Source organism: Fukomys damarensis, unplaced genomic scaffold (assembly GCF_012274545.1).
Source record: "Fukomys damarensis isolate Sample0158 unplaced genomic scaffold, DMR_v1.0_HiC HiC_scaffold_19, whole genome shotgun sequence".
Classification (NCBI taxonomy): Eukaryota; Metazoa; Chordata; class Mammalia; order Rodentia; family Bathyergidae; genus Fukomys; species Fukomys damarensis.
Genome location: NW_022900931.1, coordinates 42,965,184 through 42,978,050, shown reverse-complemented (window position 1 = coordinate 42,978,050; position 12,867 = coordinate 42,965,184). Strand labels below are relative to the sequence as shown.

Sequence of the window (12,867 nt, the reverse complement as noted above, 5' to 3'; positions counted from 1 at the left end):
AAACCTCTTTCCTTTATAAATTATCCAGGCTTGGGTATTCTGTTACAGAAACAGAAAATGGACAGAGACACCTGGAAAACCTCAGGTGCTTGTGAAAGATGGTCCTTTAGTTACACCATCCTCACTCTCCTATTGTGTTAGCTCTCTATCACTGTAAGGAAATAACCAGAGATAATTAACTTATAAAGATATAAGGGTTGCTTGGGTTCACAGTTTTGGAGTTTCCCATCCAAGACAGAGAGACCCACTATTCTGGGGTTTTGGTGGTGCATCACAGGGGAGCACGCGGCAGGGCAGGAGACTAAACTCACCACTACAGAGCAAGTCGAAAGAGACGAGCAGCTGCATCCCTCAGTCCTTTGGCAGGCACACTCCCAATGACCTAACGGCCTTCCCCTAGGCTCCACCTGCTCCTAACTGCACCGTGCTGTTAGGGGACCCAGCCTTTGACCCGTGGACCCAGCCCACAGCTCCTCTGCCAGTGCCTAACCCTGAAGAAACACTGTGTGTCTGCCTCTGCACAGGGTTCACAGCCCCTGAGTCCCAGTGAGTCAGGCTGACTGGTCATCCTAGACACTGCTCCAGCTACCAAGCTTTGCCCTGCATTTTAACACTCTACCTCCCTTTGGCTTTTTTTCTATCAGTTCAAACCTTACTCAGATTACCAAAAAAAAAAAAAGTCCTTTGAGTCCACATTTCTCTCTCCACCCTCCTAGCCTCCTCTTTTCCCTCCCCTCTGCATTGCCTTTCCCTTTTTCTTTTGCTTTGTCCTCCATTTTTCTTCTCTCAAAATGTTTTTCACACACACACACACACACACACACACACACACACACACACACACCCCATATCTCCCTGTTCAGTGCACTGAGTGGGAAGGCCAAAGCTCTCACAGTGTCTTCAGAAGACCATGACCAAGATAGACCCCAGGAAAGCCAAGGCCTGGTCCATGACAGCGTGGGAGGAGAGGGGCAGGTGGCAGGTAGGGAGCGGAGATGGGCTGGGAGTGCCTGAGCCCCTGCAGCTGTTAAGTGGGAGGTTCTCAGACTCCTCCCCATGGAGCCGGGTGTCTAGGTGCCCAGCTGATGAAGCAGGAGCCACAAAAAAAACAGTTCATTAGGTACTAGAGGGGCACTAGTTTTGCTGGTCAGGTGTCATGAGCACCTTTCCCTCCCCAACCTACTCACCAGAACTGGTCTTGCTCTTCCCCAAGGGAAGTTTTGTTTGTCATGAGAGCCTTTTCCATGGGTGATTGTCTTAGTTACTTTCTCATTGCTCAGACAAAACACCTGATACCCAAAGGTTAAGGAGGAAAGCTTTATTTTAGCTCATAGTTTATAGAGGATTCAGTTCTTAGTCAGCTGGCTCCAAGGCAGGACAACACAGCAGAGGGGCATCACAGAGGAGAAACAGTTCATAGAGTAGTGGGCAGGAAGCAGCATGGAGGATCGAGGTAGGATGAGGGACGTACACCCTCAGGCCACACCACAGTGACCGTCCTGTTCCCACCAGACTTCAACTCCCAACATCACACCCAGCTATAAACGCCTCACACATCCATGATCCCAACACTTCCCAAAAGCCCCACTGATGAGGCTTTGGAAGACATGTTAGATACAGACCATAAGAGTGATGCCCTACCCTCCCGGTAACCCCAGGAGCCCACTCGGGGCTTCACACGAGAGCCTTCATCTTCTGGCACTGACAGTGATGACATGCTGCTTACCAAGGAACTAGTAAACACCTACCATGCACCAAGCATTGTTCTAGGAATTATGGATGTAATGTGAAGAGGACTGACACATTCCCTACCCTTTTGGAGCAAATATTCTAGTGGGAAACAGCCAGGATGCAAGTACACAGAGAAGAACGGCATAGGTCATAATTGGTGCTAGGAAGAAAGTCAGCAGGGCCCTATAGTGCATGCTTACAGGGTCATTCAGGAAGGTCTCTGAGAGGGTGACATCCACGCTGAAATCTGAACAACGGGCTTGAGGACACAGTTTGGGATGAAATTTACAAGCATGCTCATGATACCCCACAATGTTTGTGCAACTTGCTTACCAAGAAATCAAGGCTCTGTGCGAAGGGGTAACACAGCCATCGGCAGGACTTGTAACAAGGAGACCCATACCAGTCCCAGGCTCTCTCCATTACCATCCTTTCGGTAGGTAGAACGTGTATCTTCATTTTGGATAGTAAAAGGCCCTGGAAGGTTTTTGGATCTGGCTGTGGAGATTTCAGCTGCCCCTTCGTTGAAACCAGTTTGTGGTCCTGGTAAACTGTAAGTACCCAGTGCTTACTTGGTGCCCAAAGCAGGCTGGGGCTGCTCTCTGTGTTCAAGGTTGTTGGAGACAAGCCAGGCACAATGAAATGCCCAAAGATGGAGTTGGGGAGCAAAGCAGAGATGGGAAGACAAGCCTGCAAGGACAGCCAGGTCTGGCCAGGCAGAGGAGAAGGCAGGATCAATGGCCTGTTGTGTTGAGTTCAGGCAGGAAGTGCATTTTCCAGAAGAGGAGTGAGGGCTACAGGACTGGAAAAGCTTTCCTGCCACAACCACAGGAAAGTAGCAGAATTGACCCAATTCCAGGCTCACCACTGTTGACAGAGTGTCCAGCTCTTGGCATTAAGTTATGCATGAGGTACTGTGACCTTCAGAGAACACGGAACCATGAACTCCATTCTGCAGCACCTAAAGCCTCCTTGAAGAGAAGCACTAGCGCTCTTGTAAAACAACTGAAGCGCACTCTCAGCCAGCAGCAGGAGGAGGCACACGCGTGGCCCTGCGGACCAACAAGGAGGGCTCCTAGGAGGAAGTAGACTTGTGAATCAGGTTTGGTCCAGGCTGGAAGGGAAGGACATGCATTTACAAGCCCACAGACTGAGGCCTGCTAGACGAGGGGCTGCAAGAGCATCAGGGGTATGGAGGAGCCGGCAGGTTGGGGAAAGGGAAGAATGACTCTCTGGAAGTTCTCAAACAAGGGAATCACAGGGTGAAAGCCTTTCGATGTCATAACAGCAAACCCTTGCTCACATGCAACATATTGCTCAAGGTTTCTGATGTCACCACAGGCATTGCCTCATTTGTTTCTCACAATCACTCAGGGAAGGACAGTTACTGTTGCCTTTTTATTTTATTATTTTCAGGACTAGAGATTAAACCTGAGCCCTTTATACAGAGCTACATCCTCAACCCTTGTTATTTTTACTTTGAGGATCTTGCTAAGTCATAAGTTGCACCAGGTAAACTTGAGCTTTTGATCTTCCTTCTTCAGCCTCCCAGAGTGCTGGGATTACAGGTATGCACCACCATGCCTGGCTCATCACTGCCTTTTATAGCTGAGGAAATAGGAGGAAGAATTAAATGACTTGTCCAACATCAAAGAGGGTAGCAGCCAGAGCTCACGGAGGAGAGCACGGGGTAGGGAAGTGCAGGACCATGTAAAGGCTGATTTTGAAAGCAGAGGTCCGAGTCCCAGTGCCACTCCTCCTGGTTACAAACAAGCCTACAAAAGTTAGTTCACCTCTGAGCTGTGGTGTGCTAATTTTCAGGATAGGAATAACCGCACCTTGGAGAGACGAGTTTTGTTGTGGGGTCTATGGTAATGATGGCCTCCAGCCTAGGATGCATGCTCTGTGAATACTAGTTTCTCCCTCTTTTTCTACTGCTCCCCACTTGAGACCCGAACAAACACAAGACTGAGCCAACTTCCCCATCGCTCCCAATGGTGCCAATGATTTCAGGCTCGAGGCCACATGGGGCTCTCCCCAGCCACTGGGGCAGCCGGAGGGCACTCAGCAGTTAGCAGTCCTAAGAGCAAGCCACCCCTGGGGGAGGATCGGCAGACCAGAGGTGGGTCATCTGCTGAGTCACAGCACACTCCCTTCTTTCTTGATGGAGAAGGCCCTGATTTCTTTTTAAACGAACAAAACACAATTTAAAATAACAACCCCCACACATGACTTCTTAGAAATCTCACCCTTTACTTATCATTTGGAATAAAAGCAATATCTTATCCTGGCAAAGCTCTTTAGTCGATCTGGAACATTTTCATATCCATTATTTCACCTGATCCTCAGAATCCAGGGAGAGACAGCGCAGGCTTAACTGTTCCCTTTGAACAGATGAAAGCTCCGTGGCTTACAGGTGGGTGCAAGGAGGACCTGAGCTCCCAACTCCCTGCGCACGGCCCCCCTCCACTGGAAGCTCAGTTCAGAGCCCAGAGTCCACCACCGGCAGGCTGAGTGCCAGTCCACACCTACCTTCCACTGGCTACTGAGCCCCCTCAGATCCCTCACGAGGTTCGAGCACTAGTCAGGACATGGGGGAGAAGGGCAGCAGTTTGGAAAAGACACAACTTCCTGTCACCTCCTGCAGGTGACATCCCATTCCAGCCCCCTCCTAAGCTCAAACCCCCAGAACACCAGGAGCTCACATGAGGTTCACTGCAGGCTGTTCCCCACTCCAGCTGAGAGTTTAGGTAAGTCCGTTCTCTCCTAGAACCTAACTCAGAAATCCTACAGGGGAGCTGGCTGCCCCCTCCGGCCACTGCCTAACGTCTGTCTACAGCAGACCTGCTCAGAGAGGCTAAGGACAAAAGCAGCAAGTGGAGCTCTACCAGCAGCCACTACGTGTTCTAGGCTTTAGGATACATCAGTGACAAAACCTGCACACGTCCTGCCTTTAGAGTCTGGTAAAGGAAACAGAAAAACAAACAAGGAGCATGAGTAAATTAAGAGGTGTGTGTGAGAGAAAAGAACACTGCAGGGCAATGGAGATGGGGCATGCTGGGGGAAGAGGGGTGCAAGTTACTATTTAACTAGGATTATCACAAGTTTCATTAAGAAGCCGACATTTGAGCAAAGATTTAGAGTTGCATACTGTTATGGCTTGTGTCTAGATGCGCCCCCACCAAAGCCCCATGCAGTCATAGGTGGCAGCTGGATCTAGTGTGTGATTCTGGGATCGGGGTGTGTGATTACTAAATTAGTCCACTGATTTTGGCATCGTTATGGGTGTAGATAGTGGGAAGGTCCACCCCAGTGTGTGTGCTACCCACCTTAAGGGCGTGAAGCCTGGCTATGGCATAAGGGACAGAAACAGCGCTGCTGCTTGTTTTTGGCTGTATTCTAAAGGTGGGCCCAACAGGATTTCCTCAAAGGTGAGACAAGGAGGAGAGAAAATGAAAGAATTCGAGTCAACACTACCGGCGGACCTGAACAACTGAAGACAGAGTACCACAGGTAGGCATCAAAGACTGCGAGATGGTGTGGATGTGTTGGGTAAGATGTCCATCCTATTCTCAGTGGAATCTCGGAGCTGCAAGTCACTCAGACCAGCGGTGGATCCTTGCTGAAAACTGCCACAAAGGCAATGATACCTCCTTCCACCACCCTGTCCACAGAGTGATGCCCACATCAGCCTCATTCTGTAGCTCCTGGGTGCCTGGCTGTCCAGACCTTGTCCCATGGGCCATTTTCTATCCTTGAGGTGACTCTGAAGACTGAAGCTCCTGGCACAGAAAAGCAGTCTGTCTCAAGGAGCTTTTCAGATCAAATCTAATGCAGTCTGGTAGTGAGGGTGGGGTGGGGGCATGCTAACCAAGCGCAAACACACTCCCTGCATCCAATCCCTGCCTGAGGAAGCCTGGCCCAGGACTTAGGACAATAAGTACTTCACCCTGCATCAACCATGACTGAGCACCCACGACACATCAGGCACTCTGCGAAGCAATTTCACTCATGCTTTCCATTTGGTTCTCATCAATATCACAGCTATTATTATCCCCTTTGGAAGATGAAGCAACTAAGACCCAGAGAGATTCCAACTTGCTCGCGGCCACAGAAATACCAAGCATAAGCACTGATATTTAAACCAGTCTCTTGATCCCAAGCCCATTGCTATCACCCCACATATTACTTTATAAGCACTTATTTTTTAAGGCCCAGTTCATACCATACCACCATACCTCTTCCGTGGAATCTCTGTCCATCTCACCCGCAGGCCAAATGTTCCCTGTGGCTTAACTGTGTTGATAACCTTTTCCATAAAACCTGTGACTCCTCCGGAGCTGTTGTCACCATCTGCAAATGTTGGTCCTTCCCACTGGATCACAGCTTTCTGGAAAGAAAAAGCCATGCTCTTTCATCCTTACTCCAATATTCTTTAATAATCCCTGATCTTTTAGGTACTGTGTTCACAGTGTTTATAAAAGGTACACTATTTTATATTTTCTAAGCACTGTCACATAGAGCACTACCCTTAGGTTTCACCCAGTTTCACTGTAGGTATGAACCACATAGGTCCCCTTAGCCTCACTTGCACTTAATAATAAATAGATTCAGAGCGGTGGGAGGAATTGCCCAAAGCCATACAGCTGAAAGGGTAGAGGTGGAGTGGGAACAAAATCTTTCTGCTACATCCCTCTGCAGTGCCAATTATGTGTGCCTTTTCATACTCCTTGGAAGAGAATGCATAAACTTAGCCTACACACCAGGTGTGACCATTAATCATGATTACTTCAACTTGATTCTCTTAAGAAGTGCCTTGCTGGGTGTAGTGGTGCACACCTATAACCCCAGTACCTGGGAGGCTGATGCAGGAGGATCACTTGGAGTTTGAGGCCAACCTGAGCTACATAGTGAATTCAAGGCCAGCCTGAATTACATAGAGAGACCTTTATCTCAAAAAAAATCAAAAGAAATTTTTTTTTTAAAAAGCGCCCAATGCCACGACCACGCCAGTAGAGTCTGCATGACAATGCCGGTCACCTGGCAGAAACCAGACCAGAGGTATCATCCCCACGGGGTTAAGCCTCCTGGAGGTCCTTGGCACACACCACATGCAAAGTCAGCTGTGAAGAGAATAGCTGGCCTCTCTGCCTGCAGTTTGGGGACATTGGGTTCATCTATAATTCTGTTCTATTTTGTCTTTATTGCTATTTGTTCATTATCTGTAGAATTGTATTCTGGGCCCAAGAAAGGTTAGGAACAATTAGATGTTCCTAGAGATGTGGAGATATTGAGGCACAAGAGGATGGGCGGCCAAAGTGCTGACCCTGAGCCCCGTACTGTGAAGTCCTGAAGGTGAACCTGAAGGTGACATGCTAAAGCCAGTCCTTTGTCTTACAAACTTCCCCTTCTGACTGCGTATAGGTGTGGTCTTACCTTGACTTAATGGTCTTAGCTTTTGTGATGGTATATAGGTGTGGTCTTACCTTGACCTTGTGGTCTTAATTTTTACAGTACTATTGTCTATTTTATGCCTGCCTGTGACTGGAATCACTCTTGTGATGTGCCCTTGAAACTAGTATATAAACACCTGGAGTTAGAAATAAAATTGCAGCAGCATTGGCAAACTTCACCTCGGTGTTGAGTGCTTTTGTCTGACTGTCATCGCCGAACCTGCTCCCACCTTTCAGAGAACCTGTATCTCCTCGTGAAATCCCGTGTATGCTGCCCTACGGTCGGTAGCAGCCCAACCCTCTTGGTTGTGTCTGAGTCACAGAGGTGTGACCTTAGGGACTACATCTGGTCCCTGGCTGCTTCCTCTCTGGCACTGTTCCCCAGCTCTGCTTTTCCAGCCACCATGAACTGAGCAGATTTCCTCTACATGCACTGCCACCATGATGTTCCTGCCTTGGAGCCAACTGGCCATGGACTGACTCTCTTGAAACCATGAGCCAAATTAACCTCTCTTCTTTTAAGTTGTGGGTATCAGGTATTGTGTCTCAGCAAAGGGAAAATGACTAATACACAAGGGAAGGAGACTTGACTTCGAACTCCTAAAGAAGAAAGGTCTACATGGATTGTTTAGAATTTTTTGTAAGACATATTTATCCTTCCCTCTACTTATTTTTCAGTCATTTGTTTAAATCAACATAGATGCATGGACACTTATTTTATTCTTTGTGGTATAATACAAAGCTGTCATCTTCTTGCTTACCTTGTTCTAGCTCTGATCGTTGGGAACTCCTTCATGTTGGTACACATGGCCTTTGACATACTTCACCTTTTGTTCCTTAGTACTTCCTTACTTTCTAAACTACAAGATGTTCCAGGCTTATCTTGTTTTTGTTTTTGTTTTTTTTTTTCTCTGCCTAGAGCCTTCTATTTTTCCATGGGACTCTAAGTTCATTAGATGATAATTAGAACCCAAAATCTGGTTGCTGAGTTGCTTATTTCTACTTGGTTGCCACTACATTTAGGGCCTGTCAGTGGAGAGAAGTAGGAAATATACTCACAATACACTAACCCACATACACAGGCATACCTATTTCATCTGTTTCTATCTGCCTCCATATACTAAAGCAAACATGAGTTTAAAATGATATCTCTCACTGTAATTCAGCAGTGCGAGATTAATTCCATTCCTTAGGTGTAACTTAGAGATCTACCTTTTTTTTTCCTTTTAATTTCTTTTTCTCATTGATCTTCTACTGGTGTTTAACAACTGTAAAAGTGCTCTAGAGTAGAGCAGAGTTTCTCAAATTTCAGTGGGCATCAGAACCCCGCCCCCCCCCGCCAAAGGGCTGGTTGAAATACATTGCTGGGTTTTATCCTAGAGCTCCTGGGTTCAGTAGTTCTAGCCAGGGGTCAGGTTGTCTGCACGTCTTAGAAGTTTCCAGGTTAATCTGAGGGCCTCACTTTGAGAACCTCTGATCTACAGGAGCCCTTGGGTCTTTAGTGAAGAAGCCCTTACTTTCAGGGGCAAGTGGGTTGAATCTTCACTGAGAGAGCTGCGACGGGAGGCCTCCTGCATGCTGGCCGAGTAGCACGTTGACAGTTCGGCTATGGTTGTGCCTTCTGGAGCTGCAGGCATAGTTGCTCTATTTCTCTGAGACCATATAAGGTAAAGGGCATGAGTTCTGAGCAGGAAGACTCAGTGCCCAATTATCTCTCCACTACTTATGGGCAGAAGCACTAAGTACCTTGGCAGGTAGCTTAGTTTCTCTGAGTCTTCATTTCTTCATCTACTAAGTGGTGAAACTAATATCTGCCTCACAAGTTTGCTTTGATGACTAAACTTGTGTCCACATTTTAAAACTTTCCAAAAGAAGTTCCTTCTCTTCAAAATATTGCTCAAAACATTGCATTGGGGGAAAGTAAATTATCCCTTTAATTTGGGTAGTCAATTAGCCAGCAGGTTACTCCTAGGTTACCTTCTGCTACTGAGAGAAGTGGTATTGTGAGGGCATTGTGTGGAAATTTCCCAGAATGTCCAACAGACTTGCTAGCATCACTTACACGCATGGGAAGAAAGAATTTTCTATCTTTCAGAGAACAACCATCAGTCGCTTCTGATTACTAGACTTTCACTGTTCTCCAAAGATCATGTGGTTTTTCACATCCCAGAGCACTGGGTTGTCTGGTCCCTCTCTAGGGCACTTCTGTCCAGCAGCCCTTTTCTCCTGTGATGAAACATTCTGTCTCTGTGCTGCCCAATGCGATGTCTACTAGCTCGACGTGGTTACAAATCAAAATTTTATTTTAATTTAATTTTAGCTGATTTAAATCTAAAGCACCACATATGGGTCAGTGGCTACCGTATTGGATATCATGGGACCTTACCCCTCCTCCCCATCCAGTAAACTCTACCCATCCTTCAAGGCCCAGTGCCAGTGTCGCCAACTGTCATCTCTTTGGACTGAGACTGATCCTCGGTGGCCTCACAATGCTTTCCTGCATATTCCCATTATCTCAGAGTATGGGGAGAGTTTGGCTACGTGCCTCCTCTCCAGTAAACGCGAGCTTCCCAGGACAGGGATCGTGACTTACTTATCTCTGTAGTGCCCATATCTGGCAAAATATGGGGCCGCATAGTAGATGCTGATTAAATACTGTTCAGCAAAAGTGCATGAGGTGGTACAGGAGCACATGAGCACGAGTTCCACGCTTGCCCCAGTCTTCACTTCCTATTTCTAGTGAGCGGAGAGGAGCACAGCCAAGGCCAGAGTGGAGGCATCCAACACTGCCATCACTCTCCTCTCCCTCTGACACAGCCCCCATTTGAGAAAGCATGGCGGTACTGGCACGAAGAGTGCCTCAGAGATTTCCAGACTACAACCGCCTGAGGGAGAATGTCCATCTTCAACATCACAACATGGGAAAATAGTTTTTAAAAACAGATAAAGTCCTACTTAGTTAATACGGTGGCATATTTTAACATAGCGGAGGATGTCTATAAACACTATACGATTGTCTGCTTTCTATTTTAGTAACAGAAGAAGGTTTTCTGTGATATGGAGGATTGAACCCAGGGCCTTCACACTGAGCTATATCCCCAGCCTTTTATTTTTTTATTCTGACACAGGGTCTCACTAAGTCACTAAAATGCCCAGGCTGGGCTCAAACTTGTGATCCTCCTGCCTCAACCTCCCAGAGTGCTAGAATTAGAGGTGTGGGCCACCATACTCAGCTTTTCTTTCTGTCTTTTTTTTTTTTTTTTTTTTTTGGGTTTCTCTATAAAATATGTGATACTTGACTTTTTGTGACTGAATTATTTCATTTAGCATTGTGGTTTCAAGCTCTATCTGTTTTCCTATAAATGACTCAAAATTGTCCTGCTTTGGGCTGAGTAGTATTCATATATATATTTTTTCTTGATCCATTCATCTGTTTGTAGGCATTTAGAGGTGGTGGAACCACTGAGCAAAATCCCCAGCCCTTTTTCTTTTTCTTTTCTTGCTTGTAAAATAAAGTATATCTGTGGCAACCTTAGTATCTCTAATTTTATCACCAGAATAACTGGCTGGCTATACACTCTGACTCCAGGCTTAAGTCTTGGGGAAACTTGCCAAGTTTTTTCAGAACTCACTGTTACACCAAACCTCTCTGAGAGTAATGTTATTCTGGGATGTTTCATAGCTTTCTTTAAAAGCTGTTTAAGTGTGACCACATGGGAGCCATTGGCCATGAAGGACCCAGTAGTTCCAGGCCTTGGAAAGCTAACATCCCAGGTATCAGCTAGAGCTCTAGGTATGGCAGGGAAAGGGACTGTGCCTCACAGAGGAAGCCAGTGCTCCGAGTGTGTGAAGGGGCTTTTCACAGAACGGTTCTCTTTCTGGGCACCACTGTTACGCTGTTGAATACTGACTGACAGAGACCTGATGTCACTAGGTACCCAAGAAGAATGAAAAGGGGAAGAGGTGGTTTAGCAAATGAACAATGAAAGAGAAAAGACAGAGGAGACAGCTGGCTAAGTGTGTGGCATTTAGGGAGACTCACCATGTAGGAGGGGTGCTGCAGGAAGAGAGGAGAAAACCACAGAGAAGGGAAACCCCCTTCAGTCCCTCCAGATGTGGCTCTGGCATCTGTCAGCCATTTGGCAGGGTAGTTTTTGTTTATTTTTGTGGTACCAAGGATTAAACTCAGGGCTTTTATACTGAGCTACATCCACAGCCCTTTTTTATTTTTTATTTCAAGACAAGGTCTCAATAAGTCACAAATTTAAGCCTGGCATGGTGGCACACGCCTGTAATCCCAGCACTTGGAAAGCTGAGCTAGAAGGATCGCTGCGAGTTCAAGACCAGCCTGGGCTACACAGTGAGTTCCAGGGCGGTCTGAACTAGATAGTGAGCCCCTGTCTCAAAAAACAAAAACAAACAAACAAACAAAGTCACTAATTTGCTGAGGCTAGGCTCAAATTTGGACTCTTCCTGCCCCATCCTCCCTGAGCACTGGGATTATAAGTGTACACCACCACATCTCGCTTGATGGCCATAGTTTTTAAAAGCTCCCAAACATCCTGAGACTCACCCAGGAAGCCAAGGACTGAAGGTCCTTATTTATAAACCTGAACAGCCATAGGTGAATAATCTGAAAAGAAAGGAGAAATGTCCACTTGCCAAAATGGAGGTGTTAACTTGAATCTTTCTACCAGGAAGAGGAAAGCAGAGGGGAGAGAAGACCAGCCCTGAGCACAGAACTTCCAGTTACCATCTCCAAGCAGGACTGCAACGGTCTGTATGATTCTAGCACCTGATGTAGACTCAGTGGGCTCCCAGATGTTACAGACTGCATGGTGCCCCCCACCCACACACACACAAATTCCTGCACTGAAGTCTTAGATCCCAGTGCATGGAGAAAGGACCTTCAAGGAGGTAACTGAATTAGAGTGAAATACTAGGGTAGCCCTAATCCAACCTGTCTTGTGTCCTGGGGAAGAGGAATACACAGACAGATGCCAGGGGCACTCTTAAGAAGAAGCAGTCCCTGAAAGCTGACCGGAGATACGCCAAGGAAGCCCACCCTGCTAGCACCTTGATCTTGGACTTTGAGTTTCCGGGCCTGTGAGAAAATAGGTTCCTACTGGTTAAGCCACCCAGCCTGCAGGATTTCACTATGGCAGCCACAGCAAATTAACAGTGCAGGAAGGACCTCTTCCCTGATCTGCATAAGGTGCCCCAGAGGGTCTTCACTGGGCACGTGCCTGTGATGTCACCACTGCTCTGTGCCTAGATCATTCCTCACCTCACGCAGCCAGTCAGTACAGTCAACTGACACTGTGTTTCCTTACGTGCCAGACACTTCCTCTGTCACCTTTTGTATTTGCTAATGTGAGCCTGAGGCTCCAGAAATCACTAATTGACACCCCCCCCCCGCCGCGGCCAGGTCACCCATGTAGGCATTCGGGACCCAGGGCCTGTAAGTCTAGGTTCAGGGCTCTTCAGTCACACCCCGGAAGCCGCGTGGGAGCTCAGAGAGTTAAGAACCACTCACTTCTCTCCTTTTCAAAGTGAGCTCTGCTTTCCCACAAGCGCACCAATGAGTTATTGTGTGTGTGAATGCTAATTCTATCATTAGTGGGCTTTCTGAACCAAACCTTTCACTATCTGATACTATTAAGTAGATACTTAGGAAGTAAAT

General features: G+C 47.1%; 1 protein-coding gene across 1 annotated transcript in view; it reads right to left on the bottom strand.

The window, feature by feature from the left end:
- The window catches only part of Rxrg (retinoid X receptor gamma), a 167,222-nt gene that overhangs the window by 67,420 nt on the left and 86,935 nt on the right, over positions 1-12,867 (bottom strand). The window contains exon 3 of the mRNA XM_010633922.3: positions 5,970-6,121. The gene's annotated coding sequence lies outside the window, so the exon portion shown is untranslated. The remainder of the gene's footprint in view (positions 1-5,969; positions 6,122-12,867) is intronic.